We start from the raw sequence: 27839 nt of genomic DNA, 5'->3' as shown, positions 1-27839 counted from the left end.
ATGCTTTTTATAGTGGAGATCAAGTTTATAAATTGCTTAGCTGGGCTGATACAGTGGATTGTGCAGTCAGATGAAACAGAGCAAATAGGCATTTTAACGTCATAGATTTAGCCGGTGGTAACTTGTGGAATAGACACTGGTTGGAATGCCCTTTTAACCAATCAGCATTCAGGATTAGACCCACCTGTTATATAAATCACTACATAACACAGAACAGTTGTAACAATAATAATCCTCATTCATCATACTGGGTAATGTGTGAGGCTGAGGCTTCGTATTCTGTTGGATTCTGTTCTTTTAACTTAAGACACGCAACTTAGTCATGTCATATGTGAGGCTTTCAACTACACATAATAACACAGTTATCGAGCCTTAAACAATGAAAAGTTATGTTTATTCATCCAATCTATCCCAGTGAAGTGGGGATCATTTTGTGGAGTCAGTGGTACTCCTAGATGACTATAGTAGTCATTGATACTTAGACACTTAGGGTTGCCTCTTCTAATTTAACGCTGTAATCAGACAGAGCATAAACTGTTAGCTTCAACTGTGTAAATTGTAGGTATGCAATAAGAAGTATTGTATTGTTAATTCCCAAAGTTAACATGTTCCACATCTACACAGCATTATCTCGATTTTTTTGCATCCCAAAAGGCACCAGATTCCTTTTATAGTGCACTCATTTTGACCAAAGCCCTATGTGGGGCCCTAAGTGCACTATAAAGGGATTAGGGTGCCATTTGGGACGCATCCTCTGTGTTTCTGGGTGGGCAGTAGTGTACTGTAGATTAGCTTTGACATCTGGTGTGTGCCACGTACGTAACTAACTGGCATCTCTCTGGCACTGTGTGCTTTAATGTACTAGCAGGGATAAACACTCTTCCAGTAATACTGACAGTGGGATTCATCAGGCAGAACCACGTCATGATAGAGTTGAGCTGTGTTGTTGAATAAAACAGAACTTTGTTTAAAAACATTGGCAATGTACAATTGTTTGATTAACCAGAGATGAGAGGATCACTTATTCTGCTGTGTGGAGTTAAATAGTGTTAAAAATGTGGTGCCAAAATTACACTTCCTCTTGGATATAGCATTATTTCTAGTCAATGAATTACTATTCAAAGGTGTGACATATTGTTATAACTTCCAATATAACCTTTTGTATTTCACATTCTGTGACATTTATTTTTGCATTACATTTTTTATTAGATTCGCTTGACACCTTTAACATTTTCTTCACACAACATTCGCACACACACACACACACACACACACATGCATATTCATACACACACACACTCTTACATATTTTGTGTGAAGAATTGTTGTCTGAATTAGCTTATTGTAGGTTTAAAGAGGAGTGTGTAGGCTCAGCCCATGTAACCATGAGGTGTCTGGTAGTGTAGCTGATTAGTAGTGGTTATTGTTGGATTGAAGGGGTATATTTTCCTGACTCTGTTGTGTGGGGTAACGAACACAGATGTGTGAACAAGGAATAGACACTGCAGTTCTATAGATGAGTTAAATAAAGGTAACATTTTAAATGTAAATCACCACCACAAGCCAACCAAAGAATCAGTGCACTCACTCATCTTCGCTAGCTCAGAATCCCGCACAAGTAGAATTCCAACCTAACCACACCAGACTGCTTAGACTACTAGAGTGATCATGGCTTTCAGTCTGACCTTTGATACTGTACATATGATTGAGGGAAATAGAGGGGAGAAAAATATTATAGTATAGAGATTATAGGGATTACACACTTTAATGTAATCCTCTAAATGTTTGTTTGTGACTCTGAGAAAAGACTGGAGAGAGAGATGCCCATCCTATCATTTGTCTTGCTAAAGTGTGTGTCCACATGAGCCAGGCCTTCTATTTGCTGGCTGAGGTATGCTAATGGAAAACAGCTGGTGCCCATCTACATCCTCCGGGAGACCCTGCCTCATACACATATGGCTAAACTAAAACACAGGATCCCACTATTAGAGGTTAACGTCACAGCAAGAGCAGGGTGGTGTCGTGTCAAATGGAACTGGTTGGGTGGGTGTGTGAACTCCACCACGCTGTCTGTCGCTGGCTCCGGTGGGTGATGCAATGGAAAACCTAGCTGTAGCTGTGTTTGGGGTTGACTGACTGGCTCTGACCATGCCTGGTGTATGACTGGTAGGGGTAGCAGTCCATGTCATGAGCTATTTTAAGATATTTAAGTTGCTTGTACAGTACTGTATCTCGGCATGACCGTCCATGGATAGACATGGCAGTTTATCAATCCTGCTCAGTAAAAAACAAAGACGTTATTTCTGTTGTTTCAGTTATTAGCCTAACCATTATTACAATAGCTGTTCATTCACTGCTATAAATATATTCTGGGGATTGTTGGCACAAGCCAAAGGACAAAGGAAAAACAGATTATTTTACACAGATGGACCTGATGTGGATTAATCAGTTGATCAATTCATCTTCAGGCTAACTATCTGATCTAACTTGTAATGGACAGTGTACACATGGACTAAGAAAGATTAGAAACCACAGGGTAATTCTTCACAACCCTACATCTGAGGCAGATCAGGAATTACCACTCACTCAGTAAATCACACAATATTATGGAGTGCGAGTTAAATAATAGTGAAATCATAACATGTTTTTTCTAAAGCAATTCCTGAAATTATATAAGTCTTTCATGTTGATAATTTTAAACATGTTTTGGTTGGCGGGTGAACGGTTATGGAAAGGCATACCAGACCTCCAGATGGACTTTGTTTAGTTATTTTTAGCTAAATAAACTACACACTGTATTTACCTCAGTCATACCTCACATTCTAGAGAGGGAAAACAGGGTTGTTATAATGATGAATGCTGAATGATTTGGGTGGTTGAAATGACTCGGGGGGGCATGCGTGCGTGCTGAATGATGTGGGTGCTTGAAATAAGCAGTAAGGTCCAGGAGGCTGTGTATACTTGAGTGAGTGATTACAAGAGCTGAGAGCTAGAGAAAAACACCCATATTATTCTCTACCCTTCATTTTCAAGTCTCACGTTCAGGCATTTTTGTGCAATTGGCACATTATCTCTTTGTTTATTGTATCTCAGCTGACTGTACACCACCAGACACCCTTGAAAATGAATTGTGAAATAGCTTGCAGGTTTGGCTCAGTATTCATCTACTTTTTGTATCTGGATATTATACTAAAGCTTAAGCACTCGTTGTCTTCAAGGAGCTGTAAAATCATATACTGTACTTTTAAACTTTTGACATTTAGTCTAATATGCCCATCAACTGCCAATCCAGCATAGAAATAAAATGACTGGAACGGAAAAAAACATGAACTCTATTTTCTATGTCTACTTCATTGGTACACGCGGGATGGGAAGTTACGAAGAGTGCGCATTAACCAAGCTAGCTCCAGCGGTTGTCAGGCTGGAGGTCACTCTTCTGTGTGTCACTATGACATCTTCACTTGTTTACAGTTTTTTGGTCCTCTGTAGCTCAGTTGGATGAGCGTGGCGCTTGCAACGCCAGGATACTGGGTTCGATTCCCGGGACCACTCATACGTAAAATGTATGAACGTATGTCATGTAAGTTGCTTTGGATAAAAGTGTCCGCTAAATGGCACATCGGTTAACAGACAGATGTCCAGTGCTCATACCCAACTTTTTCCCTAGAAGAAGCTCCAAGGTCCAGACATCAGAATAGGTTGATGTGTCTTTAAAAACCCAGTGGTGCCAGGACACTGTTAGAGGATATACAATACTGCCAGCGAAGTAGGGCTCTCCCCAACAACAACAACATTATTGATGATGATTATTGTCTGTTTAAAACGTGTATTTTTCCATATATATACACACCCTATGTTTGAATAAAATCAACAATATGTATGCTACTGAGCTTGTCTGATGCTTTAAACACTGCGTTTAAAATTGAAGACACTCAAATGACTAAAGAGTGAGCCAGAGATCATTATAACCCAACCAGAAGAAAACCTGTTCCTTACCCTCCTCCCACTGCTGCTGGCCTTCACAGATTCTGCCATTATGCTCCTGAAGTTGCCGGCAATAGGCTACACCAGTGGTTGTCAACCTTTTCCATTTGGAGTGTCAAGTTATTGTACCATTTCTATTGATCTGCCTGCCAGTTATGATTTTCCTATGCACATTTTTTGTGGAACAGTTTCATTTCATTTATAATAAAGTCTTCATATTGCAAACTCAATGTCATGTGATGAATCAAAATTCTCTCTACAGTACCAGTCAAAAGTTTGGACACATCTACTCATTCAAGGGTTTTTCTTATTTTTTTAATATATTTTTTCCTACATTGTACAATAATAGTGAAGACATCAAAACTATGAAATAACACATAATCATGTAGTAACCAAAAAAGTGTTAAAAAATGAAAATATATTTTATATTTGAGATTCTTCAAAGTAGCCACCCTTTGCCTTGATGACAGCTTTGCACACTCTTGGCATTCTCTCAACCAGCTTCACGAGGAAAGATTTTCCATCAGTCTTGAAGGAGTTCCCACATATGCTGAGTACTTGTTGACTGCTTTTCCTTCACTCTGCAGTCTAACTCATCCCAAACCATATCAATTGGGTTGAGGTCGGGTGATTGTGAAGGCCAGGTCATCTGGTGCAGCAACTGGTGCATCTGGTCCAACAACATCACTCTCCTTCTTCCATATTGACTGACCTTCATGTCTTATTTGAGCTGTTCTTGCCATAATATTGACTTAGTCTTTTACCAAATAGGGCTATCTTCTGTATACCACCCCTACCTTGTCACAACACAACAGATTGGCTCAAACTCATTAAGAAGGAAATAAATTCCACAAAGAATAATATATTTATATTTAAATATATTTAGATTTGTTCAATACTTTTTTGGTTATGACATGATTCCATAGTGTTATTTAATAGTTTTATATCATCACTACTTTCTACAATGTAGAAAATAGTCCAAATAAAGAAAAACCCTTGAATGAGTAGGTGTGTTCAAACTTTTGACTGGTACTGTAGATCCTCCTTGGAGAATGTAATGGAACTAATAGCCTGCTAAGCTAGCTAGTTACACCAGAGTGGGAGCTCACAGCTTACGCCCTTCCATCATCCACATCTCCCATCCACAATGCCCTAGCAAGCCACAAGCCTACTTGATGGTAATAGTGCTCACCGTTGCCCTTAGAGGCCAGTTTTGAAGGCCTTTTCGACATCCTGGGGACCTGGACGAACATCAAAAATCGCCTTGGATCTCGAGTGACCTAGCTGCTCTGAGACCCAGAGTCTCAGCCCTCACTGGCACGTTAGCAGACAGAGCCAGAGCCACACGCTTCCACCACAACCACACTGCATGCTTTGTTTGCCTCCTTATACAGTTCTGCAGCAGTAAGACATTTTCAATTCCCTCAATGCCATTCAACTGGTTTCATTTACCGCAGGCCAAGAATGCTGATACAATAACACACACACACGTGTGCACATACATACAGCTATACACACACACAAGCATAGAGAGGAAACTGATACAATGAATCCACATGGCAGGAGGAAGGTAATAGTGTCCAGCTGGTTTCTTAAGAAAGTCACGGCAGCTCCACTCTATTTATTCACATTCAGAAAACTTCATTGTCCTCAGAGAGGCAATTCATCTTGCAGCAGTCATAAACAATAGGATGGAAAAACATTCAAATGCATTGAGGCTGTCTCTCAAATGACACTCTATTTGGCTCTGGTCAAAAGTAGTCCACTATATAGGACGTCATTTGGGATTACATTTACATTTAGCAGATGCTCTTATCCAGAGCGATTTACAGGAGCAATTAGGGTTAAGTGCCTTGCTCAATGTGTCAGCTCAGGGATTTGAACCAGCAACCTTTTTGTTACTGGCCCAACTCTCTTAATGGCTAGGTTAGTATAGTCAGAGGGATGTAGTCAGAGCAGAGGAGGGCTATGGGAATAAATAAAGAGGAAAAATTGAATGTATCCTGTTCTTGGAGTATATCCTTTGATATATCCTTTGAAATACTGCACTGTCTGCAGGTATCAGTCTGGACAGAATTGAGTGGATTAGGTAATATTACAGCACTAGATTGTGCAGAGTCATAAGATGTTTAGCATACTGTTGAGGACGTCCCCATTTGGATTTGACAGCAGGGACTGGGACAATCTATGAGCTATTCTCATCTCAGTCCCAGTTTAGGCGGACTCCTGGAAGTACTTGGCCTATCCACAGGGGTACTTGAAAAGCCTCATGAGACCACAGGGTTACTGGTAAAACACACACGAGACCATAGGGTTACTGGTAAAACGCACACGAGACCATAGGGTTACTGGTAAAATGCACATGAGGGGTTACTTCAGTGTTACTCCGGGCAGAGCAAAATTTAGGTGGTGGTACGGTAACCAAAAAAGATTGGGAACCACTGCAATAGAACACTAAATTTAAAAGGTTTCCTGGATGGCTCTTGTACTGGCTAGATAGCTGCCACTTAATCTCACCATACACACACACACACAGTATGTGGTGGCCAAGTCTGACCGGAGGGAAGACTCTCTGCCCACTATGTTTCCCTCTAACCACTGAAAAGGAAACTCAAGTGACGTAGAAAGGAGGGAAATCTTCTCAAACAAATGTTGGCTATGGGGAGCAGCTTGGAGTAAAAATAACTCTAGCTCTCGCTCACAATTAAAAGGTGATGATTTATTTTTTCTTTAGATGAAAAACATGACTTTTTAGCCATCGATGGCCATAGATATAGAACATTGTTTATTATCTACGTCAATGTCCTCCATCAGAAAACGTAGGTTAGTTGATAGGCTCCCGAGTGGCGCAGCGGTCTAAGGCACTGCCAGAGGCGTCACTACAGACCCTGGTTCAATCCCGGGCTGTATCACAACCGGCCGTGATCGGGAGTCCCATTGGTTAGGGGTGGGTTTGGCCGGGGTAGGAATTCATTGTAAAATAAGAATTTGTTCTTAACTGACTTGCCTAGTTAAATAAAGGATAAAAAATATATATATATTGATACTATGGACAACATGAGATCACAAAGGGGCAGGATCAGATGTGTGTTCTCTGATGACAGGCTGTGATTAGAGTTCTGGCCATTAAAACATTACTAGAATGGAGGATAGCCTATAGTTTCTGAACAAATGGTTATGGTAAACAGATGGCCACAGAGGTGCTGAATGTTTTACATTGGGCCTCATCCTTTTTTTAAAATATTTTTTTACTTAACCTTTATTTAACTAGGTAAGTCAGTTAAGAACAAATTATTATTTACTGTACAATGACGGCCTACACCGGCCAAAGCTGGACGATGCTGGGCCAACTGTGCGCCGCCTTATGGGACTCCCAATCACGGCCGGTTGTGATACAGGCTTTCCCCAAGCCAGGACAGGATCAGATGTGTGTTATCAAATCAATCAAATCAAATCACATGTATTTGTCACATGTGGTGGATACAGCCGGCCTTACAGTGAAATGCTTACTTACAAGCCCTTAATTAACTTCTTGGTGACAGGGGGCAGTATTTTCACGTCCGGATGAAATGCATGCCCAAATTCAACTGCCTGCTACTTATCCCCAGAAGATAAGATATGCATATTTGGATTTGGATAGAAAACACTCTGAAGTTACTAAAACTGTTTGAATCATGTCTGTAAGTACAACAGAACTTATTTAGCAGGCGAAACCCAGAGGACAAACCATTCAGATTTTTTTTCTTTTTTGAGGTCACTCTCTTTTCAACTCATTTTCATTGGGAACCCAGATTTCTAAGGGACCTTCTTGCAGTTCCTATCCTTTCCACTGGATGTCCACAGTCTTTAGAAATTGGTTGAGGTTTTTCCTTTGTGTAATGAAGAAGTACGGCCATCTTGAACGAGGGTCACTTGAGGTGTACTGTTAGATAGAGGCGCGTGACCAGAAAGCTAGTTATGGTTTGTTTTCCTCCTGTATTGAACACAGATCATCCCGTCTTCAATTTTATCGATTATTTACGTTAAAACATACCTAAAGTTGTATTACAAAAGTAGTTTGAAATGTTTTGGCAAAGTTTACAGGTAACGTTTGAGATATTTTGTAGTCATGTTGCGCAAGTTGGAAACTGTGTTTTTCTGGATCAAACGCGCCAAATAAATGGACATTTTGGATATATATCGACGGAATTAATCGAACAAAAGGACCATTTGTGATGTTTATGGGACATATTGGAGTGCCAACAAAAGAAGCTCGTCAAAGGTAAGGCATGAATTATATTTATATTTCTGCGTTTTGTGTCGCGCCTGCAGGGTTGAAATATGCTTTTCTCTCTTTGTTTACGGAGGTGCTATCCTCAGATAATAGCCTCGTTTGCTTTCGCCGAAAAGCCTTTTTGAAATCTGACATGTTGGCTGGATTCACAACAAGTGTAGCTTTAATTTGCTATCTTGCATGTGTGATTTTATGAAAGTTAATTATTTTGAATATGGCGCTCTGTATTTTCCCTGGCTTTTGACATATCCCAGAGAGGTTTAACCAACAATGCTTTAAGAAGTTAATAAAAAAATGAATGTTAAGTAAAAAATAGAAAATAAAAGTTACAAATAATTAAACAGCAGCAGTAAAATAACAAGCAAGGCTATACAGAGGCTATACAGAGTCAATGTGCAAAGGCAGGGGTTAGTTTTCGGTAATTAAGGTAATGTGTACATGTAGGTAGAGTTAGTGACTATGCATAGATTATAAACAGAGATTAGCAGCAGCGTAAAAGAGGGGTTTGGTTAGCCCTTTGATTAGCTGTTCAGGAGTCTTATGGCTTGGGGGTAGAAGCTGTTAAGAAGCCTTTTGGACCTAGACTTGGCGCTCCGGGAACGTCTTACCGTGCAGTAGCAGAGAGAACAGTCTCTGACTAGGGTGGCTGTAGTCTTTGACAATTTTTAGGGCCTTCCTCTGACACCGCCTGGTATAGAGGTCCTGGATAACAGGAAGCCGTACGCACTACCTTCTGTAGTGCCTTGCAGTCGGAGGCCGAGCAGTTGCCATACCAGGCAGTGATGCAACCAATCAGGATGCTCTCAATGGTGCAGTTGTATAACCTTTTGAGGATCTGAGGACCCATGCCAAATCTTTTCAGTCTCCTGAGGGGGAATAGTCTTTGTCGTGCCCTCTTCACGACTGTCTTAGTGTGTTTGGACCATGATAGTTTGTTTTGATGTGGACAACCAAGGAACTTGAAGCTCTCAACCTGCTCCACTACAGCCCCATCGATGAGAATGGGGGTATGCTCGGTCCTCCTTTTCCTGTAGTCCACAATCATCTCCTTTGTCTTGATTATGTTGAGGGAGAGGTTGTTGTCCTGGCACCACACAACCAGGTCTCTGACCTCCTCCCTATAGGCTGTCTCATCGTTGTAGGTGATCAGGCCTACCACTGTTGTGTCATCGGCAAACTTCATGATTTTGTTGGAGTCGTGCCTGGCCATGCAGTCATGAGTGAACAGTGAGTGCAGGAGGGGACTGAGCATGCACCCCTGAGGGGCCCCGTGTTCGAGGACCAGCGTGGCGGATGTGTTGTTCCCTACCCTTACCACCTGGGGGGCGGCCCGTCAGGAAGTCCAGGATCCAGTTGCAAAGGGAGGTGTTTAGTCCCAGGGTCCTTAGTTTATTGATGAGTTTTGAGGGCACTATGGTGTAATCTGATAACAGTGTGATTATAACGCACTGTGTGTGTGGTTTTGTGGGTGGGTGTGTGTGCGTGTGTATGTGCACACAAGTGTGTTATAACAGTCACTGATTGTAACTCAATGTGTTTACCATAGGGCCCCTGAAAGGCTCAGCCTCACACACACACACACACACACACACACACACACACACACACAGCCTCGACCCTTGGTCCCAACCCCGGCACTACTTCTTATCTAACCTGGCTACTCGCCCTGGTTGTTGCTGGAAGCGTATACTCCTGCCATCACAGCCCCATGTCAATACTGGGATTCCTGTACATGTATACACATCCTGGCCTCAGTGAGAAAAAAATAATACAAAATTGAACACATCAGAGATTTATTTTGTGTGCACTTCTTCACAGCAGAACTGGGTTAAAATACTATTTTAGATTATTTTAAATACTTTAGCTGTGTTCAATTGTGCCTGAAGAAATGTGCCGACCTGGCACTCTAGGCATGCTTAAGCAAAGGGTCAAAGTATTTGAAAGATTTCAATTAGTATTTGAACCCAGGTCTGAAGTGCACTACAGTCAGTAACCTGGCACCATCAAGAGGATTTGAAGCATTCATGTTGATCTATGATCAGAACACAGTGCTAACTGACTGTTGTACAAATGTCCCACCACAATGGATCCAAGAATAACAATGAATGTCGCAGTAAAAGTGTCCCTAGCAGGGTTTGTGACCAAATCAGCTACAGGAAACATCTGGAGCTCTCCCCAGTTAGTTATCAGGATGTCTCAAATAGAGACAGGGATGACAGGGGCTTGCTACATGATAAAACTACATAATACCCAACATGTCTGCTTATCCCTATCCACACCTATTTGGTATTCTCTTTGATATGATAGCAGAAGTTCTTTCAAGGTCACATGAATGAATAATGTGCCGCACACCTGACAATTAGGTTAAGAAAAGGTGCAGGAGATCATTTCAGATTTGTTACAGTCGTACAGTATGTACTGTAATTCTAAATAATATTTGTGTTTTTCCCAGAGTGCTTTGGTCTGTAAAAATGATTATTTGTCCAATCCAATCAAGTGGAAATCAAAAGCTTCCTGTTTATGTTTCGGTAAATCATTATCAAGATGTCACAGGAAGTTAATTTCTCAAAGACAGGAAGTCTTCAAACTTCAGGAAGTCTTCAAACTCTTGTTGTCATGTAAAAACAGCAACAAAGAACGTCATTAGCTACGGTTGATATAGAATTAGAGTACGTTTATTGTTTTAAAGCCTAGAGGTATAAAAAGCATTCTAATGTAATAGTGCATTGTAAGAATTGTTTTTTGATCAACATAAACACTAGCACCTCCCAGACTTTAAGGGATATTTTGGCAATTTCTATCTACTTCCCCAGAGTCTGATGAACTCCTGGATAACATTTTTATGTCTCTGTGTCCACTATGAACAAACTTTGAGGTTGTTTCTCAAGCCAATGCTAACTAGCGTTAGCGCAATGACTTCGGGGCTATGGGTATCTGCTAGCATGCTAGTAGATAAGTAGGTAGCCTAGTGGTTAGAGCGTTGGGCCAGTAACCATAAGGTTGCTAGATCGAATCCCAGAGCTGACAATCTGTTGACAATCTGTCATGGGCAGTTAACCCACTGTTCCTTGGCTGTAATTGTAAATAAAAATGTGTTCTTAACTGACTTGCCTAGTTAAATAAAAGATAAACATAGAATTCCAGTCAAGTTAGCATTGGCTGGTGAAACTACCTCCAACTTTGTTCATACTGGAGCCACAGTATTTCTTCTAAGCAGAACATTAGATACCCCAGCGTCTCTGGTTTAGCTGCAAATTAACTTCCTGTGTAGAGTGGCTGCCGAGAAAGTGATTGAAGCCATGTTTCAGCCGGCCACAGCCCTCATACACACACACACAAACTTGCGCGTATTTTGCTTCCATAAAAGGAACGGCTCTGAATCCTCATTTTCTTCAGCAGCACTAGAAGCTACAGTTGTTCTGCTTTGTTGGAGAGCCTCAGCCTAGTGTGTGTCCTTAAGGTGACTCCACACTGAAGGCATTGTGACCCAGTAACAGGGAAGGCCTGCCAGGGAGCAGGGGATAGGTGGACAAGGTGATTGGCAGGCACTGGGAATTCTGGAATTGTCAGGGATTCTGGAACTCTGAGAATGGGGAAGCAGCAGTGGAACTCTCTTTTTAATTAAGAAGCTCTCTGTTTCATCTTAAAAGTTCCTCAAATCCCTCTTATTTCAGTCTTTTAAGGCGCTCTCAGTCCACACTTGGTGAATTGCTAGGAGCGTGAAAAATGGGAAGTCGTCCCAAAGTGGATGACATAATAAAAGAGGAAAAAGTTTTCTCCAAACATCAAACAGGCATGTTATGTACAGATGTAGGATCCTAATTTGAGACAATTTGCTACAGCAGGAAAATAATCCTGCAGCATAAGGAAATGTGGATTATAATAAATTGTAACTTTTAGCAGGGGTTCATTCATTAGTCATTACCGTAAATCGAGTTTGAGATTTTAAAGTGGAAATGTTAAACCTTAGAAGCCTTTTTAAACCTCAAGATGCATTTCCTTCTGAGCAGGAAAAATCTCAGCAACAAAAGAGTGATCAAATTTAAATTTTACATCTGTAGTGACTTAAAGAAAAACTGTGCAGCTTACAGTGTTAGGAAACTGTTTGTTTTGTGTGTTAGTGAAGATGTACAGCTGTGTTGAGCTATTCCTTTGTAGTTGTTTTTTTCTCAAGGCTCACTGTGTTTTGAATGCTTTCACTTCCATTACAACCTTGTAGTTAGATATCTACATTGGGATGAATATCTAAAGCTCTTCATTTGTTGACAATGTACAAATAGTAAAAACAGGGATGGTTTTAGTGTGTTTGAAGCAGAAAATGTGTGTGTGTGTGTGTGTGTGTGTGCATGTGTGTGTGCATGTGTGTCTTTATGAATCCCAGCTGTATTTTAACTGTCTCAGGGTCAGGTCCTGAATGCCTTTTACATGATGTGTGCTGAGCTCATAAAGGTTTACTGTAATTTGTGTTTACATGCACACACACACACATACTGCCATTGTTTCAGAAAGCAATTAAACCATTCCCTCTCCTATTCTCTTATGCCCATAAGCATTAAGGTCATGTACTGTATGTGAGCATGTGAACTTCACGACCCGTATTCGAAAAACGTCCCACAGAAGGAGTGCTGATTTAGGATCTGTTTTGCCTTTTTTATATGATTACATGGACAGCGGGGACTGAATTTATAAGGAAGTGTATGGGAGATGTAGTACCCACTGTGACTATTAAAACCTACCCTAACCAGAAACCGTGGATAGATGGTGGCATTTGCGTGAAACTGAAAGCTCAAACAATTGCATTTAACCATGGCAAGCTGACTGGGAATATGGCAGAATATAAACAGTGTAGTTATTCACTCTGCAAGGCAATCAAACAAGCTAAACATCAGTATAGAGATAAAGTGGAGTCGCAATTCAACAGATCAGACACGAGACGTATGTGGTAGGGACTACAGACAATCACGGACTACAAAAGGAAAACCAGCTAAATTGCCGAGACCGATGTCTTGCTTCCGGACAGGCTAAACACATTCTTCACACGCTCTGAGGATAACACAGTGCCACCGACGCGGCCTGCAACCAAGGACTGTGGGCTCTCCTTATCCGTGGCCACCGTGAGTAAAACATTTAAACATGTTAACCCTCGCAAGGCTGCTGGCCCAGACGGCATTCCTAGCCATGTCCTCAGAGCATGTGCATACCAGCTGGCTGGCGTGTTTACAGGCATATTCAATCTCTCCCTATCCCAGTCTACTGTCTCCACATGCTTCAAGATGGCCACCATTGTTCCTGTACCCCAGAAGGCAAAGGTAACTGAACTAAATGTCTACCGCCTGTAGCACTCACTTCTGTCATCATGAAGTGCTTTGAGAGACTAGTCAAGGATCATATCACCTCCACCTTAGTACAGGTGCATCAAAGCTGGGACCAAGAGACAGAAGCTGCTTTTCAATCTCAAGGCCATCAGACTGTTAAATAACCATCACTAGGACATTAGAGGCTGCTGCCCTATATAAACAGACTTGAAATCACTGGCCACTTTAAGGAATGGAACACTAGTCACTTTAATAATGTTTACATATCTGGCATTCTCATCTCATATGTACAGTGCCTTGGGAAAGTATTCAGCCCCCTTGAACTTTGCGACCTTTTGCCACATTTCAGGCTTCAAACATAAAGATATAAAACTGTATTTTTTTGTGAAGAATCAACAACAAGTGGGACACAATCATGAAGTGGAACAACATTTATTGGATATTTCAAACTTTTTTAACAAATCAAAAACTGAAAAATTGGGCGTGCAAAATTATTCAGCCCCTTTACTTTCAGGGCAGCAAACTCTCTCCAGAAGTTCAGTGAGGATCTCTGAATGATCCAATGTTGACCTAAATGACTAATGATGATAAATACAATCCACCTGTGTGTAATCAAGTCTCCGTATAAATGCACCTGCACTGTGATAGTCTCAGAGGTCCGTTAAAAGCGCAGAGAGCATCATGAAGAACAAGGAACACACCAGGCAGGTCCGAGATACTGTTGTGAAGAAGTTTAAAGCCGGATTTGGATACAAAAATATTTCCCAAGCTTTAAACATCCCAAGGAGCACTGTGCAAGCGATAATATTGAAATGGAAGGAGTATCAGACCACTGCAAATCTACCAAGACCTGGCCGTCCCTCTAAACTTTCAGCTCATACAAGGAGAAGACTGATCAGAGATGCAGCCAAGAGGCCCATGATCACTCTGGATGAACTGCAGAGATCTACGGCTGAGGTGGGAGACTCTGTCCATAGGACAACAATCAGTCGTATATTGCACAAATCTGGCCTTTATGGAAGAGTGGCAAGAAGAAAGCCATTTCTTAAAGATATCCATAAAAAGTGTCGTTTAAAGTTTGCCACAAGCCACCTGGGAGACACACCAAACATGTGGAAGAAGGTGCTCTGGTCAGATGAAACCAAAATTGAACTTTTTGGCAACAATGCAAAACGTTATGTTTGGCGTAAAAGCAACACAGCTGAACACACCATCCCCACTGTCAAACATGGTGGTGGCAGCATCATGGTTTGGACCTGCTTTTCTTCAGCAGGGACAGGGAAGATGGTTAAAATTGATGGGAAGATGGATGGAGCCAAATACAGGACCATTCTGGAAGAAAACCTGATGGAGTCTGCAAAAGACCTGAGACTGGGACGGAGATTTGTCTTCCAACAAGACAATGATCCAAAACATAAAGCAAAATCTACAATGGAATGGTTCAAAAATAAACATATCCAGGTGTTAGAATGGCCAAGTCAAAGTCCAGACCTGAATCCAATCGAGAATCTGTGGAAAGAACTGAAAACTGCTGTTCACAAATGCTCTCCATCCAACCTCACTGAGCTCGAGCTGTTTTGCAAGGAGGAATGGGAAAAAATGTCAGTCTCTCGATGTGCAAAACTGATAGAGACATACCCCAAGCGACTTACAGCTGTAATCGCAGCAAAAGGTGGCGCTACAAAGTATTAACTTAAGGGGGCTGAATAATTTTGCACGCCCAATTTTTCAGTTTTTGATTTGTTAAAAAAGTTTGAAATATCCAATAAATGTCGTTCCACTTCATGATTGTGTCCCACTTGTTGTTGATTCTTCACAAAAAAATACAGTTTTATATCTTTATGTTTGAAGCCTGAAATGTGGCAAAAGGTCGCAAAGTTCAAGGGGGCAGAATACTTTCGCAAGGCACTGTATATACTGTATTCTTTACTATTTTACTGTATCTTAGTCCGCTCCGCTCTGACATCGCTCGTCCATATGTGTATATAGTCTTAATTAATTTTTACTTAGATTTGTGTGTATTGGGTATATGTTGTGTAATTTGTTAGATATTACTTGTTAGATATTAATGCACTGTCGGAGCCAGATGCACAAGCATTTCGCTACACCCACAATAACATCTGCTAATCACGTGTATGTGACCAATAAAATGTTATTTGATCATAGATCAGCACACCTACTCTGAGATGGTTGATACATACTGCCCCTGGGCTCATCACAGCAGTGGTTCCCATTAGGGACTATTGTATAAATGCGTCCCAAATGACACCCTATTCCCTACATAGTGCACAGCTTTTGGCCGGAAGTAGTGCACTAGGGAATAGGGTGCCGTTTGGGACGCAACCATACAATAGTCCCTAATGGGAACCACTGCTGTGATGAGCCCAGGGGCCGTTGCTTTAGAAAGGGTAGTGTTAGGTAGGTTACTTAGTGATGTGCGATGTTTGTGGGGGGAGGCTTTCTATGCTCGGATTTCGAATGGAGTTTGTGCGCGTACTTGCATGCATACGTTTGTGTGTGTGTTGTGACGGAATGTTATGTCTTGTTGTGTCAAGAGTGGGAGGTAGATAGTTCTGTATGCTGGACTAGCCTCCTGGGACAACTTCACAGATGGTTCACGTTTCCTGTTGAACGCGCACACACACACACACACACACAGATGGTACATGTTCCTGCTGTTGAAGTTATATTCCTCTAAAGCAGGGGTTCTTAAAGGGTAACTCTCAGCCCCAATTTCATCCTTTGCCCAACCCCTTCACTTAAAAATACAAACAATGCATTCAGGTGAGAAGTTGTGAGTGGGGGGAATTGCTCATACTTTTTCATTTTGGAGGTGGGTTAATGTAGTTGCACCTGATCCCAACACTTTCTCACTAAAGCATACTTACCAGAAGTCCACTGGCACGCTCTGATAATCAAATGATGTGCATTGCGAGCAAATACAGTTCTGGACAGTTAACACACAGTGGTAAGGTGCCGAGTTCCTATTGCCACTATTCCAATTCCCCATTGGGTGCAAAATAAATATATGAAATGTGGACTCACATTTATCACAGTATTGTGTTGGGAAGAAAAGTGCAATCATTACCTTGAAAATGAAAATTAAGGGCTCAATTCAATCCAACCCGCATTGCAGTATTTACGCAGTAGCTCTTTTTCCAATGGTCAAATTAACTCACAGATTGGTCTTTGATACTGTATACAAACCTACAACTACTCCCAGGGGGACCCCTCTCACAGGTATGCTTTCACTTTTCAGAGTTAGAAATCTGTGGGCCTCTACATCACAATTTCAATGGTAGTTGAACCACTAGGGGCAAAAAGAGCTACATTTACAACTAAAATATATCACTTTTCAACAACTGTCAAAACGAAGACCAGAATTTACGTTTTTGACTATAACTAAGCTTAAAACATCTGGTTTTCAATTAACACGTTTTTTTTTTCATGAAAGTTGCTCTTCAAACCTTTTCGGTTCGAGACCCAAATGAAACATTGACCGTCCTTCCGTGACCCAAATCATCCTACCTACGAGTGTGTGATTGTAGATGTATTCTCATAACTCACGACCCTCCTCTCACATGTCCAGGGCACACTTTGGGTCCCAACCCATCTTTAAGAAACACTGCTCTAAAGTGCTCACTTCCAACGTTCCCTTCTAATGCCCTTCTTCGTCCAAGCAGAGGATAGGTTCCAAATAGTACCCCATTAGTACCCAAGTACTTTTGACCATGGCCAATAGGGCTCTGCTCAAAAGAATTTCACTTCTTGTAGGATCTTAATTTGATCCAGTTTTCTACAGCAGGAAAATAATACTGCAGCAACAGGAAATGTGAATGATTATATGGATTATTGTTAATGGAACATTTTTGTAGGGGGTGATACATTTTTCGTTAAAGCAAATCAAGTCTGACATTTTAAAGATTCAATTACAAACTTTGGAAGCCTTTTTAAACCTTGAATACAATACAAGTTTGCAAATTCTCAGCAACAGAAGAGTGATCAAATTAAGATCCTACAACTGTACGGAATCGGGTGCCATTTGGGACAGAGTTTTGTTTGTTTATCTTGCTATGGTAAAACAGTTACAGCAGCACCCATGATATTTAACATCAACTAGAGGTCAGAACGTATCTTATATTTATCTTTAATGCTCCTTGTTGTCACAACAAATATCACAGACACAAAAGCCCAGTGGTTTGAAAGGAGGAGAAACGTGCATATCAACTTGAGAGAGACTATTGCTTTTCATTTGAACTATTGATCAATGAGTATGGAGTATGTTAGTTTTCTTATCATCATTTAAAAGATGACCTGTCATGTACAGTAACATTAGCCATTATGTACACTAGGATAACTAAATGTCATGTATGGACATTAAACCTATCAGCTATAAAGATAAGCACTGGAAATACCAGATAAAATGGGATGGCATCGCATTTCGACAGGAGTGTGTGTGTTGGCATGACATCTATCCAGTGAAAAATCCGTTGTTCGTCAGTATGATTTGTTTGGTGAAAACAAAGTGCTTCTGTACACAGAGTCATACATCAAGAATGAGAACCCATCCGTGAATTATTATGGGGTTCAAGTTGGTGCGTAAACCTGGAGTGTGATCTGAGAAATGTTTCCACCTCTACTTCTAACACCATGCCAGAGTAGACTCAGCTATTCTCTCCTGGCTGAGTCTACTGAAGTAGAAGGGTAGAGTAAGGGTCTGTGTCAGGGATGGTGCCTAATATAACTTTTAACATTCAAACTAATATCTGGAAGGAAAAAATGTTTGGTGGCTGATGTTGAAAGGTATGATTATTGTCAATCCATTTAGCAGTATTGGCAAGTCATGATAAAAGCCTGCTTCACTCGTAGACTTTCATTTTGAGAAGAGGAACATCTCCTTCTCTTCTTTCTCGTCCACCACTACCACACTATTATCCCTTCAAGCTTCCCCACCAATCATGTCCTTTCCTTTAGGGACTGTATTATATTGGTTCCATATGAGGATTGGGACCAGCTGAAGCCTGTCCTAGCCTCACCAGGAACCTGTAGCAGACCTGGCTTCAAATACTATTTGAAATCATTTGAAATACTTTAGTTTGGCTTGATTGAGCTTGCCTGGCTGATGGAACCAATAGACATGTTAAAAAGGTGCAAATCCCTCACATCTGGCATACTGAGGCAGGCTGAAGGAAATATTGAAAGTAGTTAAAATATTCAAAATAGTATTTGAACCCAGGTCTGGCCTGGGTAGATATCTGGTAAAGAACTTAAGACTGGCCTGGGCCAGGTCAGGAATGGTCTGACTCTTGCCTCACTCCTCTGGGAGGCAATGGGAAGACGAAGCCAGATAAGATGCTTAACTAACGTATGTCCCCCATATGTGCAAGTTGTTAACGGAAATACTTGTCATGAGATATTTCAAATAGTGTCGATCTTCTTTAGCACCTCAGAGGGAGTGAGTCCCATGAATCACTCAGTTTATTTCCACTAACCCCATTCACAAGATCACCGTGGAGATATTTACTTCTTCAGTTTCTCCAGCTGTTCTTGTAGGTTTGTTTTAACCAATATTAAGCCTACTCCTGGAATATGAAGTGCTTTCAATGTTGAATCTCCATTAAGCATGATTTTAAGCATGTTGAATCTGGTCTGGAAACCCATCTCCTAAAGATGTATTTGAATTGAAACCAGTTACTACTATTCATTAGAAACGAGCTGAATTGTAGGCCAGAAATAAATAATACATCAACTCAAATATGCAATTCCCTTGCTCTGCCCTTTAAAGGCTTTAAAGGAAGTTGTGTGTGTGATAGGGAGAGAGCGAGAGAGGATCAGAGCTTTGAAAAGGCTGACATCATCCTCCCCGCACCCACTGTGACGGAGAGAGGGAGAGTGAGAACATGAAGGGGAGGCTTGGGGTGCTGCCATCTTGCTGATCAGATATGCATGTGAGCAGTGGCGGTTCTAGCTTGTATGGCTCCCTGGGCAAACCCCGCCCCCCCCCCCCAACAATATGTCTGTGAAACTATGTACTCACAGTATTATGAATGAATTGTGGTTTATTTGGTAGCATTTCGTAGTGTGACTGATTTGACTAATTGCGTTAGTACTGTACAAAGTTAGAGGTGCGCTGTTTGATAGATTCCCCCACTCCCCCTACCTTGGGCTTCTAGTGGGGAGACGTGAGGTCAACCTACCCCCCTCCCCATCTTGTACTTCTGAGTGGGAAACTTTTGCAGGCAGTAGCCTGCCTAGTTTACAAACTAGAATCAGGGTGCCTACTCCGACAAGGTTAATTGTCCCACACGGTGACCTGATATCATTGACGTGATGTGCAAATGAGCGATAGAAAACAGATCACGCAAATGCCACCTTTCAGATTTTTTGGGGCGGGTGCTCCGTGCCGCCCTCAGCGGCTGCCCATGTCGCCTATACCTAAATCCGCCACTGCATGTGAGTGAGTGTGTGAGAGAAGTTCCCGGGCTTAGGCTGCTGTGCCTGTGTGGGTAAATAGTTCCGGTATAACAATCCTTAAACTACAGTAAAGAGTAGCAAATTGTCAGTATCCTAAGTAGGCATTTTGTCCAGTGTTATCAAACTGAAAACAAAAATAAAGCTATATATACTGCCTGAGAATTGCTCCCAGGTTGATTGAAATGCCATGAAACATAGTCAAATTACAAGTAGTTTATAGTTATAGGAGCCCCTGCCCAGTCATGTGAATTCTATAGATAAGGGCCTAATGAATTTATTTCAATTGACTGATTTCCTTATATGAACTGTAACTCAGTAAAATAGTTGAAATTGTTGCGTTTGTTTTTGTTCAGTATATATTGTAAGTAGGCCTATATTGTAAACAACTGGATGGTAGATCAACTTGTCAGATGACGAAGAAAGGTAGTTTAAGTGACAAAAATCCAAATGACAACTAAACACAGAGTAGTGCCTGATGTTGAGCTAGGGGACATGGACCCTGGTTTATTGGCAATGTATCCTCCCTCCCTCCCTCTCACTCACTCAAACGGTCTCTTTCTCTCGCTCTCTCTTCCTCTCTCCTCCTTTCAATCTCTTGCTGGGGATAAACGTGAACCGGTATGTCACATGAACCCCTCTATCTTTAAACTCTCTCTCTGTTTTATGACTGTGTATTTATGAGTTGAAGCTTTCCTTGATGACTGTCGTAACTTTTTATTCTAATAATATGTTCTAAAGAACAGAAACTCATTCTAAAGAACAGAAACTCATTCTATAGAACAGAAACTCATTCTATAGAACAGAAACTCGTTCTAAAGAACAGAAACTCGTTCTAAAGAACAGAAACTCATTCTATAGAACAGAAACTCATTCTATAGAACAGAAACTCATTCTATAGAACAGAAACTCATTATATAGAACAGAAACTCGTTCTAAAGAACAGAAACTCATTCTATAGAACAGAAACTCGTTCTAAAGAACAGAAACTCATTCTATAGAACAGAAACTCATTCTATAGAACAGAAACTCATTCTATAGAACAGAAACTCGTTCTAAAGAACAGAAACTCATTCTATAGAACAGAAACTCATTCTACAGAACAGAAACTCGTTCTAAAGAACAGAAACTCATTCTATAGAACAGAAACTCATTCTATAGAACAGAAACTCGTTCTAAAGAACAGAAACTCATTCTATAGAACAGAAACTCATTCTATAGAACAGAAACTCATTCTATAGAACAGAAACTCGTTCTATAGAACAGAAACTCATTCTATAGAACAGAAACTCGTTCTAAAGAACATAAACTCGTTCTAAAGAACAGAAACTCATTCTATAGAACAGAAACTCATTCTATAGATCAGAAACTCATTCTATAGAACAGAAACTAATTCTATAGAACAGAAACTCGTTCTAAAGAACAGAAACGGATTCTATAGAACAGAAACGGATTCTATAGAACAGAAACGGATTCTATAGAACAGAAACGGATTCTATAGAACAGAAACTCATTCCATACAACAGAAACTCATTCTAAAGAACAGAAACTCATTCTATACAACAGAAACTCATTCCAAGAACAGAAACTCATTCTAAGAACAGAAACTCATTCTAAAGAACAGAAACTCATTCTAAAGAACAGAAACTCATTCTATAGAACAGAAACTAATTCTATAGAACAGAAAGTCATTCTAAAGAACAAACTCTAAAGAACAGAATCTCATTATATAGAACAGAATCTCATTATATAGAACAGAATCTCATTATATAGAACAGAAACTCATGCTATAGAACAGAAACTCATTCTTAAGAACATAAACTCTAAAGAACAGAAACTCATTCTATAGAACAGAAACTCATTCTCAAGAACAACTCATTCTCCATCAGTGCTTGTGTTCCGTCCGATGTGAAAAAGCACAATTGAACAAAACAGACCCTCCCTGAGGCGTCTGAGTACAAACGAGTGTTGGTTCATACAATGGCAGCCTTTCATTATAGAGTGACCTGTTGCCATGCTGTCTCTCGTGTGTGTGTGTGCAGCGCTGTGACCGGTGTGTGTGCCCTTGGTGTGTATGTGTGTTAGTGTGTGTCTGTGACCGGTACCTGTATGTAAGGACCAGTTGTTGTGTGGGTACATTCCATTGACACAATTAAAGGCAACAGTCTGTTAACGCCCAGTAGGTCTCAGTTTCAGTTGGAGCTCAGTAACTCCTGTGTTCTATAAATACAGGAGTTAACAGCAGCACTGGGAGGGAGCTGGAGCTGGGGTGGGAGGCTGGAGTAGTGGACTATGTAGGGTTGGGGAGCTGGGTTTGAAAGGCTGTGGTAGGAGGCTGGGGGGTCGGGGTGAGGTAGGAGCCTGGAACTAGGGCTGGGGGGGGGGTGGGGGGGGGGGGGGGGGGGGGGGGGCTTGGGAGGCAGGGGTCGAGGTGGGGTGGTATGGCAAACAGTAATAACTGCCTGATAAAAGCTTGGGCCAAAGAAGGCTTACCAATGACCTCCACTGTTTCCTAATATAAAGGGGGATGTGATGTGAGTCCTGCTGCTCTTTCTCAGAATCCAGCCAGGCAAAGTTCTGTTCCTGACTCTGGGTTTGGGAAGTGGTTCCATTCCAAATGGCACCCTATTCCCTATATAGTGCACTACTTTTGACCAGGTCTTATAGTAGTGTACTATACTGTATAAGGAAGAAGGTGCCATTTGGGACCCTGGCTCTGTCTCCGTCTCCCACAATAAAACAGTCTCTGTTTGACAAGATCTAGTGGAAAGACCTCTAAACTAGTCTAAGTTGTTGTTTAATGAAGGTCCTAATGGCTACCAGGGACTACAACTCTTTATTTCCCTACTTACTTAAAGGGCATTTAGAATTCCAAGAGTTCACACAACAAACACTAGTTGTGTTGAATGTTTTGCAACAACTCCATTTAAGTCCTTTAGTGTTGGAGTGCTGGGCTGCAGCTGAATGTGGGGACACTGGCCTGTGGCTGACTGGTCCCTGGAGGTAGGTTCACTCAGAGGCCACTGGACAGGGGCTATTTGAAGCATTTAGCTCTAAACACCACTGGGAATTTGAAAGGCCAGCCCCTCTCTCAAACAGTACACGACCTGTGTGCGTGTTTATGCGTGTGTGTGTGTTTATGCGTGCGTGCGTGTTTATGCGTGTGTGTGTGTTTATGCCTGCGTGCGTGTTTATGCCTGCGTTCGGGTTTATGCCTGCATGCTGGGGTTTATGCCTGCGTGCTGGGGTTTATGCCTGCGTGCTGGGGTTTATGCCTGCGTGCGTGTTTATGCCTGCGTTCGGGTTTATGCCTGCGTGCGTGTTTATGCGTGTGTGTGTGTGTTTATGCCTGCGTGCGTGTTTATGCCTGCATGCGTGTTTATGCGTGTGCATACACTACTGTTCAAAGGTTTGGAGTCATTTAGAAATGTCCTTGTTTAAAAATTGTCCATTAAAATAACATCACTTTGATCAGAAATACAGTGTAGACATTGTTAATGTTATAGATGAAGAGGTGACTCAGGGATGCTGGCCTACTAGGCAGAGTTCCTCTGTCCAGTGTCTGTGTTCTTTTGCCCATCTTAATCTTTTCTTTTTACTGGCCAGTCTGAGATACTGCTTTTTCTTTGCAACTCTGCCTAGTAGGCCAGCATTCCAGAGTCGCCTCTTCATCTACAACCTTACCAATGTCTACACTGTATTTCTGATCAATTTGATGTTATTTTAATGGACAAAAAATGTGCTTTTCTTTCAAAAACAAGGACATTTCTTAGTGACCCCAAACTTTTGAACGGTAGTGTACGTCCATGCTGTGTGTTTCAAGTTCTGATGTCACGTGAACAAGTACAGGGAAATGCCTTTCTTCCAAGCTCTAACCCCAATAATGCAGTAATCAATAACAGTGTAATACTAAAAATAACTTAAGGTAGAGCAAAAAGACGTGAGGAAGTACGTAACCGTAGTACATACAGGGTCAGTTCCAGTTCCAGTGGAGTGAGAGGGGTAGATATGTACAGGGGTAAGGTGACTAGGCATCAGGATATATGATAAACAGAGTAGTAGCAGCGTATATGATGATTGTATGTGAGTGGGTGCATGAGTGTAGAGTCAGTATAAATGTGTGTGCGTGTGAGCAAGTGAAGTGCGTGTGTGTGTTGTATTGTCAGTGTGTAGAGTCCTGTGAGGGTGCATAGAGACAGTGCAAAAATGTAAATAAATAAAATAGAAGGATCAACTCAGATGTAGCCCAGGCCAAATCTTTTCAACCTCCTGAGGCGGAGGTTCTTCACGAATATGCACGTATGAGGGCCATTTTAAGTCCTTAGTGATTTGGACACCAAGGAACTTGAAGCTCCACTTCAGCCTCCTCGATGGGGAGGTGCTCGTCCCCATTGTTTAGTATATGGAAGGTTGGGAACAAAACCCATCAAATTACACTGAACAAAAATATAAACACAACATGTGAAGAGTTCGTCGCATGTTTCATGAGCTAAAATAAAAGATCCCAAGGATTCTCTGATTTTGTGCACAAATTTGTTTACATCCATTTTAGTGAGCATTTCTTCTTTACCAAGATAATCCATCCACCTGACAGGTGTGGAATATCAAGAAGTTGATTTAAACGGCATGATCATTACACAGGTGCACCTCGTGATGGGGACAATAAAAGGCCACTCTAAAATGAGCAGTTTTGTCACATAACAAAATGCCACAGATTTCTCAAGTTTCGAGGGAGCATTCAATTGGCATGCTGACTGCAGTTATGCCCACCAGAGCTGTTGCCAGAGAATTGAATATTAATTTAACATAAGCTGCCTCCAAAGTCGTTTTAAAGAATTTGGCAGTATGTCTAACCGGCCTCACAACCGCAGACCACGTGTATGGCGTCGTGTGGGAGAGCGGTTTGCTGATGTCAACGTTGTGAACAGATGTCAGCGTTTCCGCCGCCATCACCTCGTATCGCAAGGATCTGTACACAATTCCTGGAAGCTGAAAATGTCCCAGTTCCTCCATGGCCTGCATACTCACCAGACGTTTCACCCGTTGGCATGTTTGGGATGCTTTGGATTGATGTGTACGACAGCGTGTTCCAGTTCCTACCAATTCAACTCTATGAGAAGGAGATGTGTTGTGTTGCATGAGACAAATGGTGGTAACACCAGATACTGACTGGTTTTGTGTTCCACACCCCTACTTTTTTTAAAAAGGTATTTGTCTTGTGAAATCCATAGATTAGGGCTTAATTCATTTAAATGGAATGATTTCCCTATATGAACTGTAACTTAGTAAAATCTTAGATATTGTTTGTTGTATGTTGCCTTTATTTTTGTTCAGTATATATTCAATGATATATGTGTTCTGTTTAATGTGACATTTAACAAAGAAATACTTCAATCATACAGTACAATGACATAATTAGCAAACTTATTCAATCACAAACAGTAAAGCAGATAAAGCACAGTAAGAAGACTGCATATCTTGGTATATTTCTGTCTGTGCGTTACTAGAAGCTTGACAAAGTAAGCTATACTACTAAGAGGATAATTCACAAAAACGTTTTGTGAATTTTACAATTTGACTCATGGCGATCATGGGGACGGGCTGCAGTATTGTATCCCTCCCATGGAGGAATAAGCCCTGTAACCAGGCCTGTTTCTGTGATTATAGTATCCCTCCCCATGGAGGAATAAGCCCTGTAACCAGGCCTGTTTCTGTGATTATAGTATCCCTCCCCATGGAGGAATAAGCCCTATAACCAGGCCTGTTTCTGTTGATTATTGTATCCCTCCCATGGAGGAATAAGCCCTGTAACCAGGCCTGTTTCTGTTGATTATTGTATCCCTCCCATGGAGGAATAAGCCCTATAACCAGGCCTGTTTCTGTTGATTATTGTATCCCTCCCCATGGAGGAATAAGCCCTGTAACCAGGCCTGTTTCTGTTGATTATTGTATCCCTCCCCATGGAGGAATAAGCCCTGTAACCAGGCCTGTTTCTGTTGATTATTGTATCCCTCCCCATGGAGGAATAAGCCCTGTAACCAGGCCTGTTTCTGTTGATTATTGTATCCCTCCCATGGAGGAATAAGCCCTGTAACCAGGCCTGTTTCTGTTGATTATTGTATCCCTCCCCATGGAGGAATAAGCCATGTAACCAGGCCTGTTTCTGTTGATTATTGTATCCCTCCCCATGGAGGAATAAGCCATGTAACCAGGCCTGTTTCTGTTGATTATTGTATCCCTCCCATGGAGGAATAAGCCCTGTAACCAGGCCTGTTTCTGTTGATTATTGTATCCCTCCCATGGAGGAATAAGCCCTGTAACCAGGCCTGTTTCTGTTGATTATTGTATCCCTCCCCATGGCGGCGGAAACGCTGTATCCCTCCCCATAAGCTATACTACTAAGAGGATAATTCACAAAAACGTTTTGTGAATTTTACAATTTGACTCATGGCGATCATGGGGACGGGCTGCAGTATTGTATCCCTCCCATGGAGGAATAAGCCCTGTAACCAGGCCTGTTTCTGTGATTATAGTATCCCTCCCCATGGAGGAATAAGCCCTGTAACCAGGCCTGTTTCTGTTGATTATTGTATCCCTCCCCATGGAGGAATAAGCCCTGTAACCAGGCCTGTTTCTGTTGATTATTGTATCCCTCCCATGGAGGAATAAGCCCTGTAACCAGGCCTGTTTCTGTTGATTATTGTATCCCTCCCCATGGAGGAATAAGCCCTGCAACCAGGCTTGTTTCTGTTGATTATTGTATCCCTCCCCATGGAGGAATAAGCTCTGTAACCAGGCCTGTTTCTGTTGATTATAGTATCCCTCCCCATGGAGGAATAAGCCCTGCAACCAGGCCTGTTTCTGTTGATTATTGTATCCCTCCCCATGGAGGAATAAGCCCTGCAACCAGGCCTGTTTCTGTTGATTATTGTATCCCTCCCCATGGAGGAATAAGCCCTGTAACCAGGCCTGTTTCTGTCCATTCATGTCCTACTCATTATAACACTGTTCCTCTTTCCTGCCATAACTCTCTCAAGTTGCTAGGTAGCAGACAGTCACCTCTCCACAGAGGATGTCAGTGTGTGTGTGTGTTTCAGTATGTGTGGGCTAATGTGTTAATCCAACCAGACAGAACTTCAGCCCTCCTAAATGACCTGAAGAGGATGGGGGTGGGTGGGTTGACGAACAGTGTAAAATGGAGCGATAAAAGAATGGAAATTGAGAGAGAGACGGATGGAGAGAGATGGAGAGAGAGACCCCCCACCGGAAAGAAAAAGAAAGTGAACCCATCTGTGTTTACATAAGGGGTTTGGCTCCAAGCTGCCAGACACTAGTATGGGGCAAAGATAAACACTTGTTTTCTGTTAAGCCTCAGCTTGTGATAGTTTTCCCGGTCTGTTGGTAGTACGAGACAGGACGATGGAGCCAAACCCATCACCATCAGAGAGTCTCTAGCTCTTCAAAGAACAGAGTGAGTGAAGTGTAATGGACAGGAGAGATAGATGAAAGAAAAGCGAGAAAGATGTGATTTTCTCGTGTCCCCTTTCCAACAGTATTCTCTAATGAGGATGTAGGGTTTGATCATATTGAGGAGCTTTTTGTTTCCAAGTCCCGTGCCAAAAGGAACACTTTCTCTATGGTTCTCTCAGGTTGTGTGGCCTCACAGTGAAAAAGATAGTGTAGAGCACAGGCCAATGCAATGCCAGGTGTTTATTATGAAATGTATTACATTTTACCTTCTTCACACTACTGAGCTGAGCTGAGCTGAGCTGGGCTGAGCTGTACTGGGCTGAGCT

General features: G+C 41.7%; 1 protein-coding gene across 2 annotated transcripts in view; it reads left to right on the top strand.

Annotated features, from left to right (window-relative positions):
- The window catches only part of itga9 (integrin subunit alpha 9), a 151315-nt gene that overhangs the window by 76265 nt on the left and 47211 nt on the right, over window positions 1-27839 (top strand). The window lies entirely within an intron of this gene.

This window comes from Oncorhynchus mykiss, chromosome 20, assembly GCF_057628025.1.
Source record: "Oncorhynchus mykiss isolate SJ-2025 chromosome 20, ASM5762802v1, whole genome shotgun sequence".
Classification (NCBI taxonomy): domain Eukaryota; kingdom Metazoa; phylum Chordata; class Actinopteri; order Salmoniformes; family Salmonidae; genus Oncorhynchus; species Oncorhynchus mykiss.
This window is presented reverse-complemented; position numbering and strand designations above follow the sequence as displayed.